Raw genomic sequence first — 15,896 nt, forward strand, 5'->3', positions numbered from 1 at the left:
CCGGAAATGCCATTGATATCAAAGGCTTGACGTGTGCCTCCCAACGGCTACAGTTCAGCGACCACAGACAGGGTGGTCGCTGCTACAGTTGCGGTCTACCAGCAGGAGCAGTCTGTACTTTTATGATTCAAATTGTCTAGGTCTAGGTCAATGCGGAACTTTCGCACGTTATTAAAATAATACTTGTACTGTAATAATAATTTCAAATACAAATAACAAATCAAAAATTATTTTACTTCACTTCAAACAGAGACATTGAGACATATATTAATAACGTAATTAATTATTGGTTTCCACTACAATATAAAATATTTAAAAGTCCAACTCCAACTGAAAAGAAGAGTGCTATAATGTTGAAACCTGTTAATAATTGTGCATTTAAAATACAGAAATACCCTACAACATATAATTAAAGCTCCATATACAAAATTGTGTCAGAAAAAAGTTCAGGTTGGTTTTATTCGCCAAATCAATAAAACATGCAGTAACGTAATCTGTAAGCTACTACTTTCATTTAACAATATACAGGAAGTGTACTATTCCTCCTGTAGTTGCCCGATTGCACCTGGTCAGGAATTAGGTCCACCCTACGATTGCACCGACAGCCCTTTTTGGGGGTACCCGTTAATAATGTTTGTATACTTTTAATCTTTCAGTACCTATAGTATTAAAATGATCTAAAGCTGTAAAACTGATTTGTTTAATAAATAACAAACATTATCAGGTTGATTATACATTGCACGAAAAAATACATAAAACCTAAATTGCTTTTCGCCGAATACACACCAAGTCCATACCATAGATAAAACAAAAACATACTCCTCAAGGAGTATGTTGAGGAGTATGTTTTATCTATGTCCATACACAAGTCTGGAAAATCTGCGTTAGTGAACTATAGGTAGCCATAGATGAAGTAATATTCAAATTACAGTAGTATATTATTCGTTCATACTATGGCTAGGTACCCGAGAATTTTCCTCATCACGATCACTAGTACTTTTGGTTGAATAAGGCCTTCAGGGAATTTTGGGTTAAGTCACAGACTCCACATAGAGGCGTGTGTACACAGTAACACAGAGAGCTTCTTTCTAATTTTTCTTCTGGTCCAAGAACTGTAAGTTGAATGGCCTTTGTGAAAAACGCGTAATACATGAATACTAGAGCACCTGTTGCTCGAATTCGAGCAATTGTAAAGTATTACAGGCGTTATTTCAAAACGAATAACAGTCATAATTTCCGATTATGACTCAAAAGAGTCAACTCAATGATAATGTAATCAATCTCTCCACTCTAGTTATCGAAACTGCAAACGAACTCAATCTGAAAACGAACACTATTGTGTGTATAATGTGTTTACTAATGAACAGCTGTAATTAATACAATCTATCTATATATATATCTATATATATAATACGCTAAGCCGATTTTTGTGAACAGAACTCCTCCCTCATTTTTGGACCGATTTTGATGATTAAAATGTCAAAAGAATTGCCCTGATCTGTAGTTTTGCAAAGTGTTTTTCGTTTTTTGATATCTTTATTAGTTTGGGCAGGATCTTCCATCAAAGTTGGATTTTCTCCCATAAGATTAACATGGGGGAATCTAAAAATTTAATTGGAAACTTTGTCTCCACTAATTTGAGAGAACGGCTGGGCGTAGAAACTTGGTAGGGGTGTCAAAAGAAAGGTCTTGGTCTGTAGATGGGTTATCAAAAGAAAAACGAAGTAAACTCCCTTAGGGCTCTGCCCCAGAAGCCTTTAAAGATCCCTCTACAGATTTGTTTACATTTTGGCCATGTGGATAATACTTTTTAATGAAACAGCTGTTAATTTGTAAATCTATATATTTAATACACAGTTGTAACACTGTTTTCTCAGTAATTACTGGACCGATCTACAAGATTTATGTCTCAAATTAAAGGGGATAGTGTGTAGATTTGCCGAACTTCCTTAGAATTTACGTTTTTTCTAAGGGCTACGACCTACAGCCCTTTAAAGGTCGAGTCAATACAATTCTTGTTGTATTTTAAACAAGACACATTAATTGGGAGTTACTGAATTGTCCAAAAGAAGCATTTGCAATGTTATTTTCTGATTTTAAAATTATTTTTTTTCTGTATCATGTTATGTTTTGCAATATATACCATGACGAAATCAGTGGAAAATCCTTTTATCACAGTAACTCTTAAAATTATTTCTTATTGACCTTATATCTATTTTACGGGTTGGTGACTGCCCTTTTCACCATTTTTGTTTTTACTTTTATCATATTGTTCTAGACAGATCATCATAGGTTCATGAGATTATTGTCATACATGTTTTCAATCATTGGAAAAATATTAAATTGTGTAATACAATACAAAATAATAGCCTACAAGTGCAGAAGGGCACGGTGCCTATTTGAGCCGTGTCCATATTTTGTTAAATTAATAGTAGTTTACAGCAACTGGATAAAACATTTTACAATATTTATGTAGAAATATTTGCATGATATATAAAGTCATTAAGCTGGAAAACTGCAATATACTGCTGACTTTTCAGAGAGGTTACTTCGATGTATTCATTCAGCTTAGTGAAAACATAATATAGATATGTACCTATACAAATAAGAACTTGAACTCTTAGAGAGCCTTTGAATGTTATTAGACTAACGAAAAGGGTTGTGCATGTTTACTAGCGCTACTCTGCAACAAAAACCATTTAATTTATCTCCAAAATATATATTCTTAAAGTGCACTGATCAGCAGCAAAAAAAATCCACGTAACTTACCCATATGTTATTGAAAATAACACAACATTTTGGCTGTAAATATGGCCCAATGAGTAAATAATATTTAAGCAGCTACTGTCATGACAGAAAGGTCATATTCCTTTTAAACTAGGTCACATTATCCTTTATAAGATACGTTGATTAACAATGCATGTAAACGTCAATATTTACGTAACAGCAAATTTACAGTATTTTTGCTTTTTGGAAATGTCGCATTGCTATGTCATTTGCATTATTTGTTGTAAATGAAGCCGCATATAAACGAGGAGGCCCCTAACAGTTTAAGAAGAAAAGCCACCTTCACTTCAAGTATATTCCACTACACCTCACATTCCGTAGAGAGATTATATTGACAACTTTATGTAATTGATATGGCTGAGACAACTAACTGACATCCCCCATGTCAAGGAATTTCCGGCTTTAACAGTAACCCCACAACAAATTTCTCAAAACTGTGATAGAGGGTTATTCATTAGCACAGAAGTACGATATGAACTGACGCGACGCGACGAAGGAAAAATCAAACTTACACTGTAATGGATATCTCTCTTTGAAGTTAGAACGTGTCTTCCCAACAAACAGATATTTTTTTCAAATAAATCATAGATTAATCTGCATTACACTGATGAAATCACGGAAGTGTTTAACTACAAAAGATCCACCAATACGATTTCAATACTATTTAAAGTTTAATTAAAACTATGAGATACCAGATAATATACTAATAACTCCGATGACGTACAGTATGGGAGATATTTTATTCATTGAATGATCAACCATATTTGGTAACTATCATTATTGTTTTTACACTTATTAATCTTTAAACAATGCTAAATGCTCAAAATATGTACAATTTCACTCAATTTATCGCAGTTAGATGAATTAGCGTAATCCTTGAAAATAACCGTCGATTTCGACGGGTTTCACCTAGTAAAAATATTATTTGTCTGTTTTTTTTTTATCATAAGAAATACATTGGGATTTTGATGGCCTGTGGGGCAAAGCCCGAGGACTTTTATTACAGGAATTTGTGAAAGGGAGCATCTACACAAAAAATACTTAATTTTGACACATCGTTTGTCAAACCGATATAATTGACGCTCAATTATATGGTAGATAGTTGTTAAGTTGAATTAACGTAACACTTCCGACTAGTTTTACTCAAATTATCCTTATTGGGCGAAGCTCACTTTCCTTCACTTTGTAACTTCTTTGTAAGAGCATCAGAATGTAACGGCTTGAAGAATTGATATAAAATTTGGCCAAAAGCTAAAGAATACTGAGCACAATGTTTTGGTAAAAAATATTTGCAAATTTCCTTCTGGATTTGGTTTTACGGGTCACGCAATTTCGCTTGTCATTTTAATGTAAGTTGAAAGAAAAATTATATTGGGTTTATCTCGTTTCATTTAAATAAGATAAACATATGTTAATTGTTTGTAACTGTTTTGTTTACATTTCAATGTTTACTTTCATCCTAGGTTAAAGTTGGAATGTAACAGTTTATCAATGGAAGTAACGCGTTTTGCTATATTTGTTTTGAGCATGCCTCAATTAGGCCACGTCGTAATATTGGTCGTCGCACCAACACGATTACTAGAAAAATAGTATTTTTCTAGTAATCGTGCTCACCAATAATGCAAATATTGTAAGATAGCGGCGTCGTGAACAAGAAGAACTAGACGAAGCAGTGGCGGAAGAAGCTGATAGTGATAGGCAGTTAGCTTATCAATTCCAACATGAATTAGATGCACTAAAATTTTACACTTGCACTAACTGTCATCGCCAACAACTAACAGCTTCAAACCAATCACCGATTTGTCCGGGTTGTCGTTCAAATGCAACTAAATTCACGGCGTTAAATAATATGGATGTGTCAAGTGTGCCGAACGAATTAACTGACCTAACGATTGTAGAACAAATGTTGATTGCACGAGTACATCCCGCTATGAGCATTTACAAAGTACAAGCAAACTGGTCAGGATGGCCAGTTTCACTACAAAGGTAACATCATTTAGTTGAGCAAGATATTAATGAAATAGCATCTGTCATACCTACATTACCCGAAAACTTAAAAGTCATCAGCCAAGCTGTTGTGGACATTGGATCTTCAGAATATGGCTTAGGTTTGTCCTACGTGTAGGCCTATCAAGAGTTAAGACATTTGAAGGCCTGCTTCTGGATCCACCATTTTCACTAGACCGATTGATGTCAATTAGACACGGATCTTGAGCAAAGAAGAAAGAAGCTCTTGACCGTTTAAACGAAATGTCAAATACACATGTCTAATAACCTTTTATCAATTCTTATTCTTAACTAAATAAATGAACTATCAGATAAATTTGTCATTCTTTAGAACTTAAATAATATCGGGCAAACAAACGGTGAATCTGTTGAAAGGGAACATATTGTAGGTTGTTAGCTACTTTAGCCACTGACAATCTTTAAATAATGCTTCGCTCATTTATGCGTCTAAAAATGTAACGGTAGACCACCCTAGTGTATACCATATACGAGAGAGGTCGTCCAGTGGCCAAAAACTATACCAAAATAATCTAAAGGTACAGAGTTCTCTATTTCCACCACGCACTGTAAATAATACATGTGATTGGAATTTCTTCCATTTGTTTTGATTTTCTGCTGTTTATATTTCGTTGTTATTTCGTCACCAGCATGACAACCCATATATGGCCCATATGCAAATTTGTTTAAATTTTTAATCCATTTTGTGATTATTTTGAGCCTATTTTAATTTTTAAATACCCTCACCGCAGCAAACCTGTAGACTAAGCGAATTTCAACTTGTCTGATTACATTATTACTAAAATATTTCCATGAATAAGACATATTTATTACCAATTTAATTATCATTAGATTCAACGAGTGCTTAGGTTTGCTGCTACGGGGAAGGTAAAAAGTGTTTTCGACCATACGTCAGTAGTATAGGATGAAAAAACTAAATTCGACAAATTTTATCAACATACATCCATAAACAAGTAAACTACAACAGTTTTCATTTTCTCCATAAGAATAACATGGGTATAAATTACACTATTTTTGAACTTTCTCCGTGACCGTTAGGCATACAACAGCGCTTCAATATACTAAATTATTCCTTTTTTAAAGCTCTACAAAACGGTTTAAAAATAAATTGCAAATTTTTATTGTTTTGGGGGGGGAATGGAAAAATCCTATTTTTACCCCATAAACCCCGTTCCCATGGTCGGATTATGCTGGTTCGTGAATTCGTTCGAATAAACGTAGGTTAGCACGTTTGTACCAAATTTCATCAAAATCGGATCATTTTTGCTCGAGTTATCGAGTTAAGGACACGCATATTTAATACCTATATATCAATTTGAACGGATGGTGTTTTTACCTCTAGGGGCCTCAAAACGAAAAATTATATCGGTCCCGGGTCCAGGTCTTACCATGAGTAACGGTAATAGCTTATTCCCTATATGGGAAATTCGCTAAAAGATTCTACACATCTACATGAAAATATCTTTTCAGCAGTATGCGTAAAATTTCCCTGCAATGCACACGAGATGAAAAAAGTTGTAAACAAACATGCTTGCCTATGAATATTTAGATTGGGCTAAAGGAGACCGAAAATGGATATTTTTATTCAAACCACAAACTCGACAGCTTTGGCAAACAATACCATAGATTCAAATAGTGTATCAATAACAAATAGGCCTACATCAATACTTACTCCATATACTGTGTATAGGGGAGACAGTAAAAAAGGCGGAATGGAGATACTGTAATATAACATTTATTATTGTTCTAAATGTAAGTATTTGAAATATTTTTCCAGCGTAGCAGTTAATAAAAAATTTGAAGTGGCGCCTTAATTTTCGAAATTGATGAATATTATTAAGGAAGTATGGCGCATTGACCAAAAAGCCTCTGAAAAAAAATGTACTTGATGTCTATCCCTCGCAAACATAGTTTTCATTATGATGACACATGCAAAACTCATATAGACGTTGTTACATTTTGTAATTACGTCCTATGGAAAAAGTACATTAAATTTAATGTTTTTTCTATAAAGTGTTATATTTTTACGGAGAATGCAGTTAAGTGACTGGAAGACTGACTGCTACAGAAATACGAGATCATGAAAAACCATTTTTTTTTTTTTTTTTTTAGGGAGAGGAGGGAAAATGCTTTTACGCACACAGGTAGCCAGCCTGTAGTGTGAGACTCCTGAAAATTATCAGACTACTCACTAAAAAACCCCTCTACTCTGTTGGACACAGACCTGGAATTGTTTGTCACATTACTTCAAGTCAGGCCACACACCGTTTCGGGCTCGCACCGTTTCTGGCATTTAGATTCTTAATGACCTACACCGCATCCCGGTCAAGGTCGATCTTCTTGGCGCGGAGAATACCCTGGATATAATGTGACACACAGGTCCAATTGTCCTCACCATCCGTCATAATCGGTATGACCGTGTCCACCGACAGCAGTCCTACTAACTGTGAAAAATCATGAAAAACCATTAGCCAGTTATTTTAATTACAGTATATTTTTAACTATCCAAATCTTTAGAAATGAATTGAGAATATGATTATGAATTTCTTTTACGATTTAATTTCCACTCAAATAACAACTTTTAAACAATTACGAACCTTTCGTTTTAATAAAATGGTACCAACGAACGTTAAATTTAACTTAAGTTAAATTTCTTTAGACAAATGATTATTTAACTAATACAATTTCATTTTAACACATACTACCTTAGAGATAAAATTTAAGAGGTTCAGTAAAAGTAGTAGAACAACAAATGTCACGTATAGTTTGGTCGTAGAGGGTCGGTAATAGATTGGCTAAGGCTAAAAATGATGATTTTTAATTCAATTCAGCGAGACTACGCCCCTGATTTCAACTTTCCTTCCGCAGCATGGCTACACTGCTAGGTAAATGCAGTGATGTATAGTCAGTATGTTGTAACGAAATTTCCCGTTCGAGCCCGTTTAAATTTTAAACTGTTTGAGTTTTCTCCGTAACCATTAGGCGCATAACAATGCTTCAATATACTAAATAATTTGTTTTAAAGCTCTCCAAAATAGTTTTGGAAAGAAATTGCAAAATGTTATGTTGTCACTGCTTTTTATGGATTGCCATATTGGTAATGGAAAGGTTAACAAAAGAATCAAAGCATCTGCAGTTTGTTTAGGAAAATTAACGCAGTTTTTCATTTCCTCATTTCCGATGTAAGTTCTGGAGAACGTAAAATTGTTATTTGGGTTGATCTGTTTTAACACTAAGCTAGCAAGTTAAATGAAAAAGCTATTTACTATATCGTTATATATTTCTATTTCATATAAATTTATGATTGAAAAAACTTTGGATGGATATCATAATCATCCTCAAGCAAAGTTTTCCCTAGGTAGCAAGTCTTAACTACCTTCTTCTTACACGAAAAAAAAACAGTATAATAATACAAGTTTGACAAAATCTATATATTAATTTGAAACTGTTTTTCTTTGTGACAGCTAATTTGAGAGAACGGCTGGGTGTAGAAACTCATTAGAAGTGTCTAAGAAAGGTCCTGGTCTGTAGATGAGCCATCAAAAGAGAAACGTGGTAAATTCCCCCGGGACTCTGCCCCAGTGGCCTTTAAATTCCCATCCCATGTTATTCTTATAGAGGAAAAACGGGGGTTTTGTCACAGCTAATTTGAGAGAACGGCTGAGTATAGAAACTTGGTAGGGGTGTCTAAAGAAAGGTATTGGTCTGTAGGTGAGCCCTCAAAAGAGAAACGAGGTAAATTTCCTTGGGGCTCTGCCCCAGAGGCCTTTAAAGTTCACTCAGCAGTTTTGTTTACATTACGACCATATGGATAATTTTACACTACTTTTAATGAACCAGCTGTTAATATTAAAATTGTATTCAAAGGTCTACTGAAATTGTCAAAATTAAATGTTTACACATTATTATTTATGATTTTAAATTCATTCTCCACAGCGTGGCAAGTTTTTTTTATAGTTTCAACAAAATGAGAATTCAAGAAAGAAGACCAGAAATTCATTTATTAGGTATACAAGTTCTCGATAATGGGTGTAGGCTTTCTGCCCATACGATAATCCTATTAGTGACGCTCGGCTGACCTGTCAGCGCTACCCGTCCCTGCTTTGGGGTTGAAGATGAATAAGCGTAGGACAGTGGAGGGGGTGAGACGCCAATGTAGGGGAAGTTAGTGCGAGTTGGAGAGAGTGAAAGTGGTGTAGGGTGAAGAGAAGGAAAGAGGTAAAAATTCAGCAATAAGGATCGAACTGATCAACAACTCACCCCATTACATTGTGATCCAATGGTGTTTATAATTTTTTATGTGTTCAGTGGCGTCATTCGCCTATTAGGCGGCCTGATGATTGGAGTGTTCAATCTAAATCAATAACCACTTGCCTCCATTTATGTAGGCAAATAGTACCTAATATCCACTGTAAAAGGAAAAAAAGAACTGTTGCGGAGGACCTTTGCGGTGATATTTATTTACCGTATTGTGAGTTAACAGTATATTGTGTAAATAGCCTAAATGTATCAATAGTGTTTTAGACCTCTCAGTACATACATTCTGTGCTTTAAGTAAACTGTTGATTCTTTATGAACAAATTATTACTAATATAATGGTTAAATTATGGTCAAATTTGAAAAAGAAGTATTTTATTCATACTAAGCTATTAGTATTTCACCTAAATAAAACACTATATTACCTTCCCTGTAACAGCAAACCTAAGTACTCGTAAACTAATGTTATTTAAATAGGGAATAAATATGACACATTCTTAAGTAGATATTATTGTAGTGAAAATTCAATCTTGCAAATCTAAATTCGCTTAATTCGGTTTGCTGCGGCGGGGCTATTTATAAATGATATAGTTGCTGTTTTTGGAAAAATCGCTTTTCTTAATAAAAAGATGGTAGATTGTGGCCTTTAACTTCAATGGACAAGTTATATAACTTAACGTTCAAATCGAATACAGTATAAATGTCGAGGTATGAAAAAACTAACAGTATTATACTTAAACAGAAGAACCATATTTAGTTGTTCAACAAAAATAATAATAGATATATTTATAGTTGGAGGATACAATATCTGCCAAAAATTATTTTGTAAATAAAGTAAATACTTACAATATATACATATCTAGTAGAAAATACACGTATAATATATATAATTGGAGCATACATTTATATTTATAAGACATTTTCATCAACTCGTCAGCTGTTAAAATAAGGAACAAAACACAAATAAACCCACACTTAACAGAAAATTTGCAACAAAAATCTGAAGAAAGAATGTCATCCTTTTAAAGTACAAACACAAATTGATAAAAAAAACTATGAACAAAGCTATGAAAATAAATACATTTACTGTATCGTACTTTAACGGACAAAACTATTGACATATTCAACAACAATGACATCTTGAGATAATTTGTAGTTGGAAGATGCAATTTGTGCCAAAATATATTTTGTTAAATAGAATAAATACTTAAATAATATAAAAATGCATATATAAAAAAGCCAAATATTTTATTATTTAATACGAACTTTTGTTTAAGTGGTTACGTTTGTAAATCTTATAAAACAACTAATATAATATATATATTGAAGTGTTTTTGTAGGGTTATTAGTGACGATTTGTAAATTAAAAATTGCTATTTTATTTGTATGGAGAATAATACAGTAGACTTATAGTTGGCTTGACTTGATGATGGTTGTTAATTGATAGTTTAATAAATACTAGTGTACATGTTGCTCGAATTCGAGCAATTGCAAAGTATTACAGGAGTTATTTCAAAACGAATAACAGTCATATTTACAATGAGTTTAAAAGAGTCAACTCAAGATTACCGGTGTGTAACTCATGGAGATACTCACGATGTATAACAGTTAGTAATCAACATTTCCTGTAAATATTGTATCATATTTCATAATTCTGGTATTACTTTTTGATGTTTTCTACAAACATTTCCTGACTTAGCCATATAAGGTTGTCCATGTGTATCTTCGTTATTGATAACCCTAAAGCATTCCGGCCGGTTTTCTCCTTCTCAAAATGCCTCGCTGTACAGGCAACACAGGTCATTGATAGAGGGCCAATTGAGAACGAAAAGTCGTTTTGGGGTATTGTTAAGGCGCATTTGTAACCTAATATATAGTTGAGATTGTCCAGGGTCAGGTTGCTGAATGTGATGAGTTTTTTGAGTTAAAGTCTATTACGCGCCTTTGTTCTGTAGCTACGGTCGTTATCACGATTGCGCCTCCTGTCTATGTTTCGTTGTCGTCGCGTCGGAAGCATTTAAAAGAAAAAACAACAACAAATAAACAAATTATAGCTACATAAAACGACGATAAATGCACAAATTTAAGTTACAATCATGCTAAAACACGATCTGTCATAGCGACACAAAAAACGATAAATACACAAATTTAAGATACAACCATACTAACACGATCCGTTTTGTGGGTTATGTTTACACAAACTCAAATAGTAAATAAATGTACTCAATGCGATTCATTGAATTTAAAAATAAATAACAGCAATTAAATTATACAGCTGATCAAAATGTAAACAATTATGTTCTTCATAAGGATAACATGGGAACTTTCAAAGCCACTGGGGCAGAGCCCAAGGGACTTTAAAAAAAAATGTAAGGCCAGTTTGCAAATCTACGCGACACGCTCTCTCCAATGAGACATCAATGGATAAAATCGGTTAAGAAATGGAGGAGGAGTTCAACCGACAAAGTTTCATGTAGCGTATTAATTATATAGATTGGCAAATTTGTTACATTCATACTAAACAATTAATATTTCACAAAAAATACCTTATTACCTTCAAGACAAACGCAATAACATATAAAGATAGAAAACCTGATAAAAAATAACACTGGTATGACTGTTTTTGTGTCGCGTCGTATATATTTAGTTCTTATGATTCTGGTTTGTTGGTCACATAGTTGCAGACAAGTACTTATACCACACGCACTATTACAGTTTTTTAGACACAGACTACAAAAATGCCATATCTCGGTCATTTTTAATTGGATTTTCTACGTCGATGTGTCATTACGTTTGTGTTAGAATTTACAGTAAAAAGCATTCTTGTGTTTATTTTAAGATTTACTGGTATAACGTTACTACTGTTAAAAATATTTAAATGGCTGCCATATTAAATTTTAAATTTATAAATTGTAATATATTCTTGCAAAAACTAATTAAACTAGCATTAACATTTATTTACAATTTAAAATTTTAAGTAACATGGATATAAAAAAACAAAATGGTGGCTCTGTGCGTAACCATTGATTTACGGGTGCTTTAAATGTGATACTGTATTTATACATTCGTTATTAACCCAGAAATTATATTCTAAAAGGTTGGTAGAGAGTTACTTAACACCCTATAGTTCGACAGAATTGTTATAACAAAGTCACTACTAGATCATAAATGACCAGAAATATATTTTCATCAACATCATTAGGAGTACAGGTTAGATTACGTATTTTCTCGTCACACAATTGGTATTTGGAATGTGACGTTTGCAGTAAAGATTTGAATAAAACTTGTTCAATATCGTACAAAACTGTGATTTTATTATTTTGTATAAACAAATCTTTCAATAAGTCTTAATATACGACTCAACGAAATAAACTATGACCAATAGTTGTATCACCAGCGTTGCCTTAGTTTTTGTGTTAAGGATGTTCGCTTATGATGCTACCACGTAAAATCAAAACAATTGTTAGGTTGCAATTGAGGTCAATCACACTCTCGCAGTTACTTCCCTGCAAAGTGACCCGAGTGACCCTACGTAAGGAATATCTAAGAAATAGCAAATTAAATCCTTGTACGCTAATCACTTATATTTCCTTTACCTTTCCTAGTACTAAACACTGATTTCCTTCATTGCATTATTTGTTAACGGAAGTCCATTCAAATTCTTTAAGTCGAATTGTTATAATGTCAACCCTATCCTTCTGGGAACGTCAGACGTCCGGTGTCGCTGGGGGCAACAAACTCCATCTTCTATCTCGCTCTACCCCCACTCTAGTGCTTGCAACCCCTCAACTGCCAGGAAAGGCCATAAATCAGGCGATTAGCTTCAACAATACCCGGGTAGGATTATGGGACGACCTCCGTCTCCCCTCGAGAATCGGGTTGCAAATTGCGTCATAGATGAGGAGAATGAGAGCTGTGTTGAAGTTTTGGAATAGACTAACTACGGAGTATGTCTCATCTATGATTTTGGTGAAGTAGGTAAATTAATGTCAATTCAGGCATTTAAAAAAATGTGTACAGGGTTTTTACTTTGATGTACACATCTAGCTAGGTCAAACAACGCATCTAAACCTCACTACATACAAAACATTCGGAAACACAATAGTGCCATCACATCTCATCACATTTGCATAATTTATTACCAAGTCTGGACTAGGTTATGGATTTGGTTCCGCAAATGTTCAAGATTTGTGGTCAAATTTCCTACAATTATGGTTAATTCCATCCACGAAATACATGCACAGCTTTATGTGATCGATATGGCCTTTGCAAAACTACCCCATAAGTTAATAAATTATTTTAGTAATATTGACTCTTTCCGTCAGATGACAGCTAGACCAATTATATGAACTCCTTTTCCCATATAGTGAAAGAGGCCTTAACATGAACAAAATTCATAACAAGAAACAATTGTAAGACTCCTGAAAAGCCTTTTGGGCAACCTAAAGCCGATGAAAGGACAGAAAATATTGAATTCATCAACCACGTTTTTTAAGGTACACTATATCGTCTTTTATATCGTCTTTATGTTTATCCTCCATAAGATTTTAATAACTTCACTCTATCCATCACAGTTAGCTGAATTTACCTAAAACCTCAAGAGTAGCCGTCGATTTCGACGGGATTCACCTAGTGTCAGATTATTTTAAAGCCTTCAAACAACAGAACACAATTTATATACACATGATAGTTGGGATAGCATTGCCAAATAGGCCCCTGAATATGTGGTTTGACCTAGAAATAATTAGAACACAGATGAAACCATTGTTGTTCGATAGTGAAAAGTATTGTGAATAACATATCAAAAGTCTCCAAAAATATCTTTGGTGGAACACCACAATTTTTCCAAAATGGCGGCCAAGTCCAGTAGTTTTTTGCTTTTTATTGAAATTCTGACTTTCCAGTCAATATTGGTGAAAAGTCGTCAATATATTTAATGTTCCTCCTGAAATTACCTTTAAAATGATACCAAATACATGTACCTACAACAAAAAATAAACCCCGTAGAAATAATAAAATATTTCAATTAAAATTTTCTGTTATAAATTAATGTAATAGTTCAAGCAAACTAAAAAAAAAACCAGACACAGGGATCGTATAAAAATTTTCAAGTAAACATGTTATGGTTTTATTTTTATTGTTGTGGTGTGCAGAGTGACATACCAAAAGTTGCAAAAATCAGTCCACGGGAAACCCCTAACTTAAGGAAAAAATGGCGGCTTTTCCCAATATTGGACAAATTTTGCAACAAAAGATACCACATGTTTTTTTGCACATTTTTCGAGATATTGACTTGGAACCACGACCGATATTTATTGGATGGTCCGTACTTAATTTCAATAGGGAACGCTTTTTGGGCCGCCATCTTGGATCATCCATATTGGATCTGCCATATGGGATATAAATATTTTTTAATGTAATTATAGTGTTGTGACACATCATTATGAACTAGATTTCCACGCTGATTTCAATGCTGAAATCCGTTTTTAAATAAGTTTTTTCGTTGCTTAAGATATATTAAAACGAAAACTTTCCCCTATACATCAGTTATGGACGTATCGTAAGTTACTTTGAAAATGTGTTTGGATTATTTTTCTCCAGGTATTATTATTGCTTGCAGTTCGTTCTAGCCTTAAAATATTCAGTGATAAAAGATCTTTCATTTTAGTTAGCTTTCATTTTGTTTTATTTATAGTTAAAACAGACTAGTTATAGACAAGGTACAAACCCCTACACAAAATTAAATTAAACTTTTTTATCAGTTTTTGTTAAAAGATTTATATCCTGGGTTGTTAATATGTTAACAAGTTCGTTCTGGTATCAAAGTACTCAGTAAATGTTTGGCTTTAATTTTATTGATTATTAAATAACACATGACAAATTTAAAACGAATCATGTAGGCCTACCTTCAATGAACTATTGAATGAATTATTGTTATTTTGAAATTTGTCTTTAGTTAAAGACATTTATCCCCAATTCTAAATAACTCCCAATAAGAAATCCATAGCTAAAATAAAAGTCAATACTTGAACGAATAGCTATGATGAGTTTTTCCCGTTATTTTCACTCTGCAAAACACTACAAAATAAAACCATAAAACGTTTTGTTGAAATTTTTTAAAGGCCATATCCTATATTTATCTAAATATAATTTCCAAGTTACACAGTTACAGTTATTTATAAGTACAGTTATTTATAAGTAAGTTAGTCATATGTACCATCAGTCAAACACCACTCCCAATCTGTTGAATCTGCTGGTGAACTATTTCCGCGCCATACTTGAACCTGATAGTACAACCTTAGACTGTGGTAGTTTTCAATGTGTTTTAAATTGTCAAAGTACGAAACGTCCATAAGAAATGTATAGGGGAGAGTTTTCGTTTTTATATATCTTAAAATCGTAAAACGGTATTTAAAAAACTGATTTCAGCATTGAAATCAGCGTGGAAAACTAGTTCATAAAGATGTGTCACAACACTATAATTACATTAAAAAATATTTATATCCAATATGGCAGATCCTATATGGCTGATCCAAGATGGCGGCCCAAAAAGCGTCCCCTATTGAAATTAAGTACGGACTATCCAATAAATATCGGTCGTGGTTCCAAGTCAATATCTCGAAAAATGTGCAAAAAAACATGTGGTATCTTTAGTTGCAAAATTTGTCCAATATTGGGAAAAGCCGCCATTTTTTCCTTAATTTAGGGGTTTCCCGTGGACTGATTTCTTGCAACTTTTGGTATGCCACTCTGCACACCACAACAATAAAAATAAAACCATAACATGTTTACTTGAAAATTTTTATACGATCCCTGTGTCTGGTTTT

The sequence above is a fragment of the Macrosteles quadrilineatus genome, unplaced genomic scaffold (genome assembly GCF_028750875.1).
Source record: "Macrosteles quadrilineatus isolate MER2022 unplaced genomic scaffold, UCM_ALF_1.0 Scaffold_8__2_contigs__length_117827958, whole genome shotgun sequence".
Lineage (NCBI taxonomy): Eukaryota > Metazoa > Arthropoda > Insecta > Hemiptera > Cicadellidae > Macrosteles > Macrosteles quadrilineatus.